At 35.5% G+C, this 16,403-nt stretch overlaps 1 long non-coding RNA gene across 1 annotated transcript; it reads left to right on the top strand.

Annotated features, from left to right (window-relative positions):
* The first annotated feature begins 7,016 nt into the window (after positions 1–7,016).
* Positions 7,017–15,842, top strand: LOC102016856. The gene is made up of 4 exons (XR_262241.2): positions 7,017–7,201; positions 12,200–12,299; positions 13,732–13,913; positions 14,936–15,842. It is a non-coding gene; the product is annotated as an uncharacterized LOC102016856 (long non-coding RNA).
* Positions 15,843–16,403: the final 561 nt, after the last annotated feature.

Raw genomic sequence — 16,403 nt, 5'->3', positions numbered from 1 at the left:
GACCTTGCGCTTGCCAGGCAGGCGCTTTTGCTGCTGAGCTAAATCCCCAGCCCCGGGAATAAAGTTTAATTTATTTTCTTTTTCCTATCTTTAAATGTCTGTCAATAAAGTTATTCCTAGAACTTTAACTGCATTGCAGTCTTTCTATATTTAAAATGCATTGTTTTATAAAATAATTAAATTGTTAAAAGCAAAGTTGTAAATGAGTTATTTTCTTACATAGTCTCATGTATTAGAAAGGTATAGCAGATGGCTGGAATGATAGAAAGGCTTTAATTTTACTAATGTTTATATAAATAATTTCACACACAATAAAGATGTAATTCCAATCCAAGGCAATCATATATTTTACAGAATACATGTTAATACACCTCTTAGTCTGGGAAACTATATTTAGAGTCTCTATTTCACAGTGTACATCTAACCAAACTGAAGATACATTAAAGATATAAGTTTAAAAATTATAAAGTTACTGTGAGAATATTAAGATTATTTATGTAACTTTGGATTGTGGAAAGACTTGCCAAGAGTGACAGCAATAAGAGATCACTTTAAAAAGTTAGAGAACCAGTTATTTATACTGTGAACATATATATAAACTAAAACCACTATGAACACATTTAAAGTGCAAATGACATCGCAAGAATGACTTAAAATACATACAAACTATAAAATATCGCTAACATAGATATGGCTTCCTTAATATTTTTGCTTTGATTTGTTTTTTTGAGACAGGGTCTCACTGTGTAAGCCAGTCAGTCTCAAACTCACCATGTAGCCCAGGGTGGCCTCAAACTTGTGGTGTTCATCCTGTCTCAGCTTCCCAAGATTTGGGCTTACAGCTGTGTGCCACCATGCCTGACCTACCTTCCTTAGTATTTAAAATGCCACCAATGTAAAAGTAATATGTACAAAACATAAACCTGAATCATCAGTAAGGAAATGGAAAAATATCCAAGCTGATTATAAATATTAAAGAAATTTAAGTTAAAACATTAAGAAATAAATCTTGTACTGATGAAGTTTGAAAAGATGTATTTTTAGACTTTTAATACCCAGTGTTACTTAGCTGACATTTACTGAATACTTTTTATGTCAGTCACTTTCAAAAAATCAGCATCCTCTTTAATCTTTCTAAAAACATCCCTGTAAAGAGACACCGTAACTACCATTTCTACTTATAGAAAAATGAAGTTGATATAGGTGGTCTTGTGTAATGTAACTAATGAATAGGGGAGTCAGGTTTCAATGTCAGGAAATCAGGCGTAAGAGCTCACACATTTAATTGCAGGTACTTGTGCTTCCAATATTGGCATGAAAGTGAAAAACATGTTGAAAGAAGTGTAAGGCAGAAGCATATAACTAGAAATCAATTTTACAAAAAAACCCTCTGATGTGTTAGAAAAGTGAATGCTGTTAAGAATATCAATTTTATGTCTACACATTTACCTAAGATACAGCTACAAACCTGTGCAAATAGTTGCATAGATTTTCATTTAAACTTTTCAGTGTATAAAATTACCAACAGATGCAGAAAAGACTTTTGACAAAATCCAACCTGCTTCATCAGGATGAAAACAGGTGAGAAGGACTACACCTGAAAATGATAAAAGTTATATAGAACAGAACAGTACCCAGCATCATACTAAATGGGGAAAAACTAAAACATTCACCCTAAAATTGGGAACAAGACAAGTACTTGAAACATTAACCAAAGCAATTAGGCAAGAGAAAGAAATGAAAGATACACATATAGGAAAGGAAGGACTCCAATTATTATTATTTAGAAATGACATGACATTGTACATAGAAGATCCAAAGAGTTAAGAAATCTCTTAAAATTAATAAGCAGCTCCAGCAATGTAGCAGGATAAAGGATCCACACACAAAACTCTTTAGTATTTGTGTACAACAAGAATGAACAGGATGAAAAGGAAATTATGAAAAAATACCATTTGCTGTAGCATGAAGGAAAATGAAATACCTAGGAATTAAGCTAACCAAGGAAGTGAAAGACTTCTGTGACAAATGCAACCGTAGTCCAAAGAAGAAGACTGAAGAGGACACCAGAAAATGCGAAGATGCCCGTTCCTCCTGGATAGGCAGAATCAATACTGTCAAAATGGTCATTCTTTCAAAATTGTTGCACTGATTCATTGCAGTCCCAATCAAAATACCAACAGCATACTTTACCGATCTAGAAAAATACAATTCTAAAATTCATATGGAACCAGAAGAGTCCCAGAATAGCAAAAGTAATTTTGGGCAAGGGACATAGCAACACCTGACTTCAAGCCATGAGGCAAAGCAAGAGTGAAAAAAATGAGATGGTACCGGAACAGAAATATGACTGACAGATATGTCAATTAGTGGAACCAAATTGAGGCTACATGAACTTCCCCAGACAAATTCTACTACTTGATCGTCAACAAAGGGGCCAACAGTGTATGTTGGAAGAATAATAGTCTATTCCACAAGTAGGGCTACGAAAACTAATTGTTAGTGTGTAGATGACTAACCCTGGACCCTTCTCTTTCATCATATACGAAATTAAATTAAAAATGAATCAAAGATCTAGACATTAAACCTACAGGATGGTAAAATAGGTAAAGTACTTGATGACATGGACATATCAAACGTTTTTTCTAAACAGAACATCAATTGCCTTAGAAATACTAGCAAGAATCAACAAATATCAGACTGAAAGGCTGTTATATAGCAAAAGAATCAATCAATAGAGTGAACAGACAACCTACAGAATGGGAAAAGAAATTGCCAGCTACTCCTCAGACTTTAGACCAATACCTAGTATATACAAAGAACTCAAAAAATTAAACAACCTATAATTAAAGACCCAGTGAAGAATTGCTCAAGAAAATGAACAGACATTTCACAGAGGATGATATACAAATGGCCAATAAGTATATGAAAAAAATGCTCAACATCTTTGACCATTAGAGAAATACAAACTAAACAATGTTAAGATTTCACCTTACTCCAGAAAAAATGACACTCATTAAGAAATGAAACAATAACAAATCCTAGTGAGGTTGTGGTGAAAAGGAGCCCTCCTTCATTGTTGGTGGAAAATAAAATAGTACAACCACTATGGAAACCAGTATGGAGCTTTCTCAAACAATTAAAGTAAGACATTGTATATGACCCAGCAATCCCTCTGCTAGGAATCTCCCCACAGAGATTAAGACATCACAGTAAAGTGATACATGCCTACCAACATTTATAGCAGCACAACTTACAATAGTGAAATCATGGAAACAGCCCGTATTCCCATCAACAGATGATTGCATAAAAAGTGTGGTACCTATATATAATGGAATTACTCTGCTATAAAGAATGACAGATTTGAGACATTCATATGAAAAAGGATGCACCTGGAAAATTTAGTGTTGAATGAAATAAACCATTCACACAAATTTAAATACCATATGGTATCTCTCATTTGACTGAGGCAAAGTACAAACAAAGAGAATCATAGAGGATGGATAGGAGTAGACAAGGAGATGGATCTCTCAGAATAGGGAAGAGGTCTATGGGAAAAAACATGAGGGGTGAGGAGGGGAGGGGCAAATAAGTACAGTGAAGATGTGCCATGAACAGGAACTCAATGAATGTAAACACTATATGCCACAACATGAGCTAAGATTAATAGATCAACAAGAATGAAAACTGGGACAGGAGTTTCAGAGAAGTGAAGGAGTGGGAGGGAGGGGGATTAATAAGAAGAAACAAGTTGTAGTGTGCACGTGTGACCACTCCCCGAGATGACTGTAAACTCCATGAACTGCAGACGTGAACTAACACAATAAAATAAACAAATAAAATTAGCAGAAAAGTAAGAGACTGAGTATGTACTGAGAAGGCTACTTGGTAGTAGAAGACTTATCAGCAACTGAAATGCTGCCTTTGATGAATAGGTACTGATAATATAGCAAGTATAAACACTTATGAAACAATGAAAATGATAAGAATTTTGTTAGTCAAAACCCTTGGTTTTATGTCTAGATCAATTCTCCATCTTTTAAACTTTGTTCTCTAGAGAAAGTAGGTTAAAATCTTGAAGACATACAGGTAGGCAGAGAGTTCATGAACAAAACCCAAACTGCATGTGAAATACTTCAAAGAATCAACAACTGGGATCTCATCTTACTGAAAAGTTTCTGCACAGCTAAAGAAATCACCGGCAGAGTAAAAAGAAAACCCACAAATTGGGAAAAATTTTAGCTGACTGTCCCTCAGACAAAGGTCTTCTATCTAGAACATATAAAGAATTAGAAAACACCAGCCCCCTCCTGCCAAATTCAAAGACCCAATCCAAAAATGGGCATCTGAGATGAATACACACTTTTCAGATAAAGAAATACAAATGGCAAATGGATACATGAGAAAATGTTCAACATCATTAGTTATTTGAGAAATGCAAATTAAAACAACGTTGAGATTTCATCTCACCTCAGTAAAAGTGGCTATCATTAAGAAATCAACCAATAACAAATGCTGGTGAAGCTGTGGAGAAATAGGAACCCTTCTCCACTGCTGGTGGGAATGCAGACTGGTGAAACCACTGTGGAAATCAGTTTGGAAATTCCTCAGGAAACTAAGTCTAGAGGTCCCACTCAACCCAGTCATTCCCCTTTTGGGTATTTTCCCAGAGGTTCTGAAAACATCATATCACGGTGGTGTATGTGCACCCATGTTCATAGCAGTGCAATTTGTAATTCTTAAATTGTGGAAGCAACCCCAATGTCCATCCACTGAGGAATGGATAAAAAAATTGTGGTACTTTTGTATAATGGAATATTACTCAGCTGTAAGGAAAGATAAACTTGAGGCCTTTACAGGTAAATGGTCACAACTAGAGACCGTACTCGTAAGTTGAATAAATCAGACCTCTACGTGTAAGCAATGCATTGTGTCACTAATGTAAGAACTTGAAAGAGTGAATAAAAATTAGGCGGTATGATAGACATTGTGAAATGAAAGGAAAATGCTCAAAAGTAGGTAGAAACTGGGATGAGGGAAAAGGGAAAAGAAAGAAGGGGAAATTACATATGTACGTATACACAGGATAACTAACATAGTTGTACTCCTGACTTCTGTCGCTTTACTGAAAGGATCAGTTAATGATTACTTATTTGATCAATCTTGCATGTCTCTATTTGTTTTCCTGAGAAACTACTTTGAAGATATCAATACAAAATGCAACAACCATTGTTAATTTCTTACCACTTCGCAATTCAGTGTTGCTTGTATTGTTCTTATGCTATTTTGAAAATGGATGTCTGTTGTTAATACATTTTCCTTCTTTTATTTTTAAAATAAATTTAAAAAGGAGAAAAAAATAAACTTTATTCTCTGTTCATGGGCCATGATCTGGCTGGGCTATGTCAACAGGGTTTCTCTGCGTATGGTTTTGGTATGTTGTGAGATTCTATTTACAAAGAGAGGAAAGTTTCTTCTAGGTAAAATAGTCATAGTCCAGGGAATCACCCTCTTTACCTGAACCTTGAAAAAGAAATAGAGAAGCCTAAAAAAGTGGTTGATCACTGCACTGGCCAGGATAATTGGTCAAAAAAACCAGGAAAGAAAAGTGATCTGCAGGTGTGTAATGGCAGCAAAGAAAAACCCTTTATTTTATCTCTTTGAAAAATTCTTCTAGAACTTTGGGTTATCTTGAGGTATCAGTGAGTATTGACTGTCTGAATACTTCCACTCAATAGGAAGCTATCCTACCAAATAAGTGCATGGATAAAATTTAAATATTATGAGAGAAAAGTTCAAATTCATCCTAAAATAGAAAGTGCACCGTTCAGACAAAGTACGGGCAAAGGGTAAAGAACCAAAAAAGTGGTTGGTGGAAGGAAGGTAGCATACATGACCTGTCATGATTCCATTGTGTAATGACTGACAGAATTTTGTGCACTCCCTGTGTTAGTGACGTGAATTTTTCACCTGCACAAAGCACAAGTGTGAATCAGAGGGTCAGACAGGGTGCACGGTCCAAATATTTTCATTTGCATCTCTGCATCCAGCTCTCTCCCCCTCTTCCATGGACAGCATCGGTAGGGCGCCTGCTCTGACTTTGTTGGGTGTAACTAGTATAGAATTCCGGGAGGCGGTAAGAGGGGAAGTGAGATTACAGCATTAATTGCCCTGGCTTCCTCTCTGCAAGTTTCCCTTGACCTGGACTGTCCCTTGACTATGCATATGTTTCCTCATAAGACAACTGACTCTGTAAGACTTGTTTTCTTTTTAAATTTCAGGGATCGTGCCCTTTTGCTCATTAATTTAGACTTAGAGTTGCTAACAGTTCACCGGAAATAAGCTAAAGATTCTTGTATTAGTGTCTGTGGTTTCTCTAGACCCAAATCTTTGTATTTTATCCTTTTAAATATAAATGTCCTGAAATATCTATTAGGGTGTCTTATTTCTTCATTGGGGAAGAGAGCACACAACACTGTAATTTAGATGTTGGATGTCCTCCGCAGGTCTGCGTGTTAAAGACCTGGCTTCTAGTAGGCACTGTCTGGAAGTGCTGTGGACTTTAGTGAGTCGGACTTTATGAGAACCTTAGGTCTTTGAGGACATACTTCAACGCACATTGTGGGATTCCAGTCTTTTTCTCTATTTGATTTTGCTTTCTGGCTCATGAAATGAACAGTTTCCTTTGCCAAAATGTTCCTGCATTATGTTTTGTGCTCATCAGGGGCCAAAATCATGGAGCCAGTTGATCTCGCACTGGAACCTCCAGAAGCATAAGTCAAAATAAATCTTATCTTGTTATAAGTTAATTGCATTAGATATTTTCCTGTAGTTACAGAAAGCTGATTAAAACAGAAATGAACACTCTAGAGTCCTGACTTCAAATTCAAAATATAAGTACAGACTTATAAAGTATGTTTACTGTTTATTTATTAACTGTTCACTGCAAAGGCCTAGATAGTGACTGACCTAAGATCAAAGATCATCTCCAGGGTCCAGATTGTGTCTCCTGATCAATGGCTGATACTACATCTAATAGTTTTAGGTGTCAACCTGACTACATTAAGGGATGCGTAGAAAGCTGGTAACTATTGAGTCTGGATGTGTCTGTGAGGGTGTTTCCAGAGAAGACCGGCATGCAGGTCTGTAGACACATCTGCCTTCAGTGTGGGAAGAAACCGTCTGATTTACTGGAGGCCTGGTAAAGAATTGATGAATTCTTGCTTCTCTTGTGTTAGAATGCCCTTCATCTTTTGCCTTTGGATATCAGAACTGTAGGTTCCTGCTGTCTTAGACTCCAAGACTTACACTAATAGTGCTCTACCCGCTGGCTTTGGTGCCTTTGGATTGAGAGTTATACTTTGGCCTTCCAGACTTGAACTGAGTTGGGCAACCAGCACTACAGGCTCTCTCGCTTTCAGCGAGGAGCTCTTCAGCCTCACTACATGCATGAGCTGATTCCCTTATAAATCTTCCTTTGTCTGTCTGTCTGTGTATCTACGTCCTACTGCTCTGTCTTTCTGGAGCACTCTGAGTAATGAACCAGATTAGGAGCAGGAAATGTAAAAGGTGGCTCTGGAAACATGCCATACCAAGAATATGGAACCTGCCCAAGGCTACTGAGATAAGTGGGATAATTTGAGCTTAAATAAGAGTAAATACTGAAATTAATCTAAATGTAGTAAATATGATTAAATAATCAAGTTTAAAGTGTTTGTAAAAATATTGGTTACTTACTGAGGAAATGAGCTGTGGCTAAATTAGAGAAACAAACAACAACAGAAGAACATTTGGGGGCTGGGGATTTAGCTCAGAGGCAAAGCGCCTGCCTGGCAAGCGCAAGGTCGTGAGTTCGGTTCCTGGTACCGGAGAAAAACAAAAAAAAAAAAAAAAAAAAAAAAAAAAAAAAAAGAACATTTGTCTCACCTTTCTATCCGAGGTAACACCTGAAGCAAAAACAAGACAAAAACTATTAGGTGATGGGGGCGGGGCATTTCTGGAAATATTTCATGGGTTTTTTTTTGCATTTGAAAATGCTCATAAGATGCAGCAGAACATACACGTTAAGGCTCATATTTCAAATCTGAGCATATGGTACATCAAAGAAAGGGTTTTGGTAGGCAATGGGGGTCCACAAAATTTCCAGGTGTAAACTTTGTGGTTCTTCGTCCTACGTGGAAACACACCTCTGGACGAAATCACAAGGATCTGTGCAACAAATCTTGGTTTCCAAAGTGCTCAAAGCAGAAATTTCCAAGAGGTCTTTTATGCACCCCTGGTCACGTAATATCCCAGGCTCTCTAATGCTATATCCCATGCAAGAACCACCTGTAAGAAATACTAGTTACAGGGTTTAGGAAGCAGCAAGGGAGTTCTGGATTTTAAGCAGAGCATCATAAATCCCACAGTACTTAACCTAGTCATGAGTCAAAACCAGATATTCACATGGAGGTGAGGAGCAAGGAGTGCAGGGCAGAAGTGACTCTTGTTACGGAGACAGAGATAGATTTTCTTTGAAGGGGAATGGTGACTACTTGAGAGAATTTCTTCATGAATACTTTTTTAAGTAGAAGAAGGAAATTTAGTCGAGTGGCAATATTTATACATGTGAGAATACTGGGGGACGATGAAGGAAGGAAAAGACAGGATAAAAGTAGATTTTGTGTATAGAATGGAAAGCAGCCCTAATTGTTCATTGTGAGCTGCAGTTGATAGCAAATTCTTCCTTTTAAAATGAACTACAAATAACTGCATATTTAATCATAACCATTCTATTTTTGACACAACAGAAGTGATGTTTGTTTTCTTGGAATGCTGCCCAATTTTTAAAGTAATAAGAGTAGCAAATAAGACATGCTGCACTGGTCTACAATAGTTTGTACAATAGCAGGGAAAGAAACATGACTCTTATGTGAGCTGTGAAACTGCAATAACTTAAATCATTTACTTTTTGTCAATCTCACAGGGTAGAATAATAGATGGTCAGACCCAGCACACAGGAAAATGAAAAAAAGTTAAATATCAGCTGAGACATTCTTGTCGTATGCTAAAAGTCAGTTTTAAGTACTCAAAGCACCACATAGGTGGAAACTATCAAAAAACCACCATTTCTTTCAGATTTAGAAGTCAGTCGCTGATACTGTTTCCAAACAAAAAGGTTTTATTCTTATGGGGGGTTTTTACAGCTTCGCAGATAAGCTTGTGTTTGCACGCAACTTTTCATGCAGACCCTTCACAAAACAAGGGCAACTGCCTGCGCCAAGAGAGAAGGCGTTAATGGGTTAAAGACTGTGTAAGTGTCACTCCAGTAAAACTGCGGTGTTGTGCGGATGAATACTCTCTGCTTCTCGTGTAGCTTTAAATTGTGGACAAACGCTTGCGATTGTGAGCTCCCTACAACGGGCTGCCTCTGCGCAGGCTTCATCAGCCAGGGCTGTCCAATGGGATTACCGTAAGCCTCCACGGCAGTCTGCCGGGCGCTGATGAGCACTCCTCCCCCTGCACGTGAGATTGCTCTCTTCTTATTCCGTCCTGGTGATGGCTCTGATTGCTGTCAGGGTGTGAGGCTAGAAATTAGCATTTTGTGGCCCAAATTTTGCCATCCAGAACATAATCAGAAAAAAAAAAATCAAAGAATAGTAATTTTTTCTGTCAAAAGAGAAACTCAAAGCTACCATGATACAGATGTCGACAAATCCTAGGCCAGGAAACCAGGGAAGGCTGTGTGGTCTTGGTTGGTGGAGCTAAGGCAGGAGGTGTTTTACTGTTTCTGCAAGCCTCTGCTTAAAAACAAATGATTTTCTTTTTATAAAATGAAGGAAGCTGTGGGCGAGTCCTAAAAGTGTTACCACTTAAGAATAAGGTTAGTTTTTAATATTAGATGTTCAAAAATTGAACTTAATTACAAGAAACTAGTAGTATTAGGCACAAAGCTCAATTCTTACATAATTTTAGGTCTTATATCTAGAAACAATGGCTATGTGTCTTTGCTCTCTTCTAACGAATTCCTTCTTCTGGTCAATATAGTTCAGTAAACTATGAAAAAGTGAAAGACAGAGGAATTGTGGAAAACAAAGGGGAAAATGCAACTAGTTTTATCCCTGTGTTTTCTTCTCTAAATCATTATGAGGAAATGACTAAAGCAGTAATCAATGTGTTATATCAACAGTGATTGTATAAATGGCCTTGCATTAGTATTTTCTGTATTATATTTGCTTAGGCTTGTCAACTTACTGGGCAATTATTAAATAATTACTGACATTTTAGTTTTTAGGAGCCCACAATATGATTTGAATTTAAATTTAATTTCTATTCTCTATGTGGGGGATTAATTATAGCAAAAAATGAAAGCTATTTAGATTTTGGTTAGAAAAATGATATAGAGCCCTTATCTTTTGCCTCTTCCTAGGCTGGCCACAGACATGCTAATTTTCCCTGTCATTAAGAGTGCACAAGCTGGAAGGTTCTGACATGTGCGGTGCACAGACTCTGCTAGGAGTCTTGATTCTTATCCACCCACCCGCACTTATCCGTCATCTTTAATCATGCAAAAGGCAGAATTACTTAATCATTTTATTTCACTGAAAAGGAAAAGAAAGATTTACATTAAAATAATGACACAGAGAAAAAAATAAATTGAAAATGATCACGAGGAGAAGGTAATGTGGGGACTACAGCTCCATCGGTTTTGTGATGCTCATTCAAAGCAAGGACCTAGTAAAGCTAGACGTAAAAGCCATGATGATGTTAGCTGTTAGGGTAGAACCATTTTATCTTCACAATCTCACTTGCATTCCCAGGCTACAGTCTTAGCAAATTATTTGAGGAAAGCAAGACAAATAATTAAACATTAGACCTAGTTACCCAACCCTCCCTGCCCTTATCTCAGATTGAATTATGCCCTAATGATAATCTTAAAGGAGCATGACTTCAAAATTTAAATCCAGGGCCTTGAAGATAGGGAATAGTTGTTTTAATTCCAACCGTACCATGTAAGCTAAACCGCTCACACTTTAATCACAAAGTTCAGCCTCTATATATTCATGTGAGGTTTTTCTTTAAGCAAGCATTTTATTGTTCTTTTAAATATATTTGTGTGTAAATTACTTAACAATGTGTTTTATTTAAATAACATCAACAATATAACTTTCATATGAAATGGTATCTTTCATTTACTGTTTTATATGACAGATTTGGATCAGAGTTCTTTAAAATAGTTGTTTGATATATTTTCAACTTCCCTCCTTCTTTTCAATTTTATGTTGTTTCTATGTATTCTGTTGAAACATAATAACTAAGTGTTCCAAAGATATGAAATTTCTAAGTTTGTAAGGGAAGTTATTGGCAGTAATTCTTTAATGCCCTCCTCTTTTTGTATTTTATGAAAGATGCTTGAAACAATAGCCAGCTCACCTGAAAAAAAATTTATTTCAAAATATATATTGTCTTATAAGGTTCAACTAACATCTACCTGAAAAAATTCTTAAATGAAAATTTTAAAACAACACATTGTGTTGAGTAATAGGAATATCTGTATAGAAGGAAAATACTTTTTGATTTTTCTAAAAACCTACTCATACTTAAACTTCTTGTTTTAACATTTTAATAAATAGCTGTTTAACATGAATCTTACTATGTATTGTGAATATAGATGTGAAGAAAATTATTAGTCTGTAAGATTTTTTTTTAGTGTTTTCTCATAGCACAAATAATTTTAAAATACAAAGAAATTACTCCCTGTTCTCCCAGATCTTTAATTGGCCCTACTTTACTAAACTTGAATGTTTTCAAATACCAAGCTACACAAGAACCAGGTCATTCAGTGATATCAAACTACAGTTCTTCAAAATTTCAGAACGTTCAAACTTAATATGGCACTCATGCTTACTTTGAATTTAAATAGCAAAGTTTGAGATGATCTAAAGAAAATACTATTTCTCATCCAAATATATACAATCAACAAAAGAGTTCAATGTGATTTCATATAAAATTCAAATATATAATTAGAATATTGAAATAATTTTTGTTTATGTTACAAAAAGTATGTAAAGCTATGCAGTAATTGTAATTTTAAAAACCATATAATCTATATAATTAGGTATCAGAAATACATGGTTTATAATATCATTCCCAAGGACTCAGCTGCATGTATGAAAAATCAGCCACTCTTTTGCTCATCTAAAGTATCTTTAAATTTCAGACTCTGTTATTACCACTGGATGCCACAATCCTCTTGGAGAGATAAGGAAAATTCTGTTTTTTTTCATATAACTTCATTGGAGCTTTTGCTGCTGAAAAATGTAAGAACTTCCAATTACATTTTCAGAAAAATTCATCATTTATAAAATTATATGCAGTTAATTTATATATAATTAAAAATAGAAAGAAAACATCACAATATAAAAACCAATATAAAATTGAATCCTTAGCTATATAATGTTTAAGTGAATTAGTAATCTTTCAAAATTAATTAAGCAAGTATATTTTTAGTCATACATATAATAAAAATTCATCTACATTTAAACAGATAGTCACATATACTGCTTTGTTGGAAAATAGATATTTGATATTAATTCATATGAATACATGTTTGCAGGGAATTTTTGATTCTTATCACAAATTAGAAACAATAAAATTAAAAGTGCAAACTATTGTCATTTAAATATACTTCTGTGAATCAAAATTAATAGGATGATCTTTTTATGAGAAACTCACAGTTTTGTCACAGCAAGGAAAATATGATTTTCTTTTCCTGATCATCTACTTTTAAAATATAGTGTATCTTTAATATATAATTTATCACAAATAAAATCAAATACTATGCATTTGTTACACAATGATATAAAATTAAATTTAAATTTTCTTTATATTTTGCAGTAATGCTGTTTTTCAAAGATGAAAAAATAAAATGCAAGCCTAAATTATTTAATTTTTATATTGCTTCTTAAAACCTTGCATGTTTAGCCAGTAATAAAATCTTTTTATACTGATAAAGTATAAAAGACTTTTTTTATGGACAACATTTATTTCTTTAAAATTACTTGAAATACAATTACTTTCTAATCAAAATGAAACTTAGAAGGACAGAGAGAAGCAGTTAGAAAAGAGAACTGTAGGGTCAAATACTAAGGGAATAAGACATAGGGGTACTTTATCTTTACAGCAATAGGTGGCACTGTTACCTAAACACTCAGATTTGAATTGAGGAACTAGAAATATGTTCTCTGCTCTGCCTGTACTTCCATATACATAAACAAATGAGAAAATGATTAAAATTTCAAAAATTCTGGGGATATATCATTATTTACTTAGGATATTTATATATCCGGTGGTATATTAAACAGTGCAATTACAGATCAAACTTTTGGGCTAAAATATGACTTCAAATGGTACACCTCTAGTACAATTCACAGAAATGTCGACATTTTAATACAGATAGAACTGACCACTTGATATTTTTCTGCAAATTTTTACTATAAATTCTTAATTGTATGGATTTTAGTATTAGAAATTTTAAGGTGCTGTGTGAGATAAGCAATAATTTAGTGTGTATATGTGGGTGGATAAGATATATTTTCCACTGCCATGTTTCCTCTGGATTATTTTATGGAGAGGGATAAATAATCAGCCACCATGTGGTTTATATGTTTGTTAAATATAGTGAATTTTGGCAGTACTGTAGTCATTAGGTTAATAGCACTAAATGCGATTCTTTTACCCCTCCTAACACAGTTATGGACAGCATCTGAAAGGGGACAAAATAAGTGAGCACTAAATATTCTCGGAGAGTTAACACGAAAATGAGAAAAAGGAATAAAGACAAGAGCTTGCTAGAAAACTCTGCACCTTTGTATAAGCTAGAAAACACTGACACCATTGCAAGGAGATTGCAACATAACCACCGCCTCCTCCAGGTAAAGGGAGATTGGCACCAGGGCAAGGCTCCTAGAGTTAATCGTAGGCTTCATTTCGATCTCCAGGGCTCCTCCCCACCTTATAATGTGGGCTAGCCACACTCTGTGCCCTGCCTTACAAACTGATTAACGTTCCATCAGCCAACGGCTGAGAAGGACCCTCTCCCGGAGTTCTCAGACACGCTGGACAAATGCAAGGTTTAATGGTCTTTGTGACGATGCTGCATTGCCACTCCCTCAACCACATGCCAGCTACTGTTTCAACCAGCCAGAACTTACCCTAGAGCTATGTATCGTTCAGGCTCTTTGCTCACCACCATACACAGTGTGGTGCGTGATCCAAATACCCCTTCAGACTTAAGTTTTTTAACTGTTGTAAATGGTGCCCGAGATAGGCTTCAGCCTCTCAAAGAGATTGTTTCTACTAAAGAGAAACTTCTGGCCCGGGGCACACTCTTTTCCTGGGATACGCACACGCAGTATATGACATACGGATACTTGGTCCCAGCTTGGGACAACTTGGATTTCAACCCTGCTACAGAACTTCCCACAAAACAGGTTGCAGCTCCTTAAGACTGAGTCACTGCTCAGCTTCCTGTCTCCTAGAGTTACTTCTGCAATTGCCTTTCATGAAGTTGATCCTAGCGCACCACTTAAACCTCTTCCACAGTAGTAGTGCTGAGATTGCTACCTGGAGAATCCAGTCCATGTCCACATAAAGATGGGTTAAGATGGGTTAAGGATATATAAATATCCTAAGTAAAACTAGAAACCATGTTTTCCTTACTGTATAAATATTGAGTTTACTGTGCTCAACAGCCAGAAACCAGATTACAACATTGGCAAAAAAGTTCATAAATGAATTTTTACCGTAAAAACAACTTCAAGCACTAAATAACTGAATGAGAAAAATATCAAAAATTTCTGCCAACATCCAACACTACTGCAGACTATATTTGAATTGACTGTTATACATGCTCACTAGATATCATGTAGCAATTTAATTTCATTGTTTATTTCAGATCATTTATGCACATGGCCCCAGGGAAGGATACAGAGTTAACTAAGACCTGGCCTCTGTCCACAAGAAGTTACTGGACTAGCAACATTTTCAGTCTATTCACAACCGTGTTCATTGATGCTGCCGTGTATGGGGAAACAGATGTCAAGTTATAGAGCAAACAATTTTCTAAGCTAAAATATTTTATATTGTTTAAAAACCCCGTCAAATTGGGTAATTTGGATTTTTATGTGTAAAAGAGATTACTTTTTAAGAAACTAAATTGCATAGTACTTATTCTTTCATCAGATAAAATACATTAGAGTTGAATACTATAGTTATTTTAAAGATGGACAAGAAAGTAGTATTATAAATTGATAACCATGAGAGTTTAATACCTCTTTAGAGAGGTACACAAGATCTTATTTTTTGTATAATGTCACAGTAATGAAAACAAGGCATGTGTCCTACTGCCTCCAACTCTCCCCTGACGCCCTCTTCCCTAAAGCCAAGTGGGGACTAGTCTAAACAGTTCCTAGTACAGTTACTAACAATTAATTACAATGGATATTGTCCTCTGTTTGTTCTCCAAGTCGAGCCCAATCACCTCACTTTATAAAGAAAGTATTAAGCTGAGGTTTAGAAAAATGAAATCCTTGTCTAGAAAAAGAACATACGACTGGTTATAATATCCTGATCTTCCCATCTAGTTCCCTTCTCATAATACTCTTCGGGAAAATTTTGTGCTGCTATGCCAATAACCCACTGCATTTACTAATTTTTTTAATGAAAATGAGAAGTAGGTTACAGACCAGTTTTTATTGTATTATGTCTGTAGATCCTGACTGATTGAAAAGATTGGGTGCAGAATGACTGTATTCTATGGTGTGCATTGAATACCTATGAATAAACACAAACACAAATGCATACTTCTTTGTTCACTTTTAGTTTACTGCTCTTTGTTCACTTTTAGTAAGTGCTCTTTGTTCACTTTTAGTTGCACAATGTAATATATTTCGAGTCGCTGCTTAACCTATCTTTTATCCCAAATACTTTTATTACAAGAAAAGCAGACATCTCAAAAGAATATGTCAGGGCCTATAATTTTACAAGAAATTTTCTTTCTTAGTTTTATTTTAAGACTTCGTTTTCAAGGGAAGTGAAAAATTGTGGGCACTTGTTAGCGTGTACAAGAGTACTGAGACAAAGGCATTTGTGTGTGTGCGTGTTGTGGTTTATGCTGACTGTATACATACATAATGAAGACAACCTTTGAAAAATTTGGTTCTAAATGTCAAGAACCAAAAAGAACTCTATCATGTGTGTTATTAATATGTTTCACTATCTAAAAGAATAGTCCATCATGTAGTAGGAATGTCACATTACCATAATTTTCTTGTATCAAATGCATGCATTTAGCAAGTGCATTATGCCAGTGTCTGCCTTGAAAGAAGGAAATCTCTTTGTAGTGCGCTTCATGAGGTTGAACT

The sequence above is a fragment of the Chinchilla lanigera genome, unplaced genomic scaffold (assembly GCF_000276665.1).
Source record: "Chinchilla lanigera isolate Chin_1 unplaced genomic scaffold, ChiLan1.0 scaffold00043, whole genome shotgun sequence".
Classification (NCBI taxonomy): Eukaryota; Metazoa; Chordata; class Mammalia; order Rodentia; family Chinchillidae; genus Chinchilla; species Chinchilla lanigera.
Note: the sequence above shows the minus strand (reverse complement) of the source record. Positions and strands in the feature narration are given on the sequence as shown.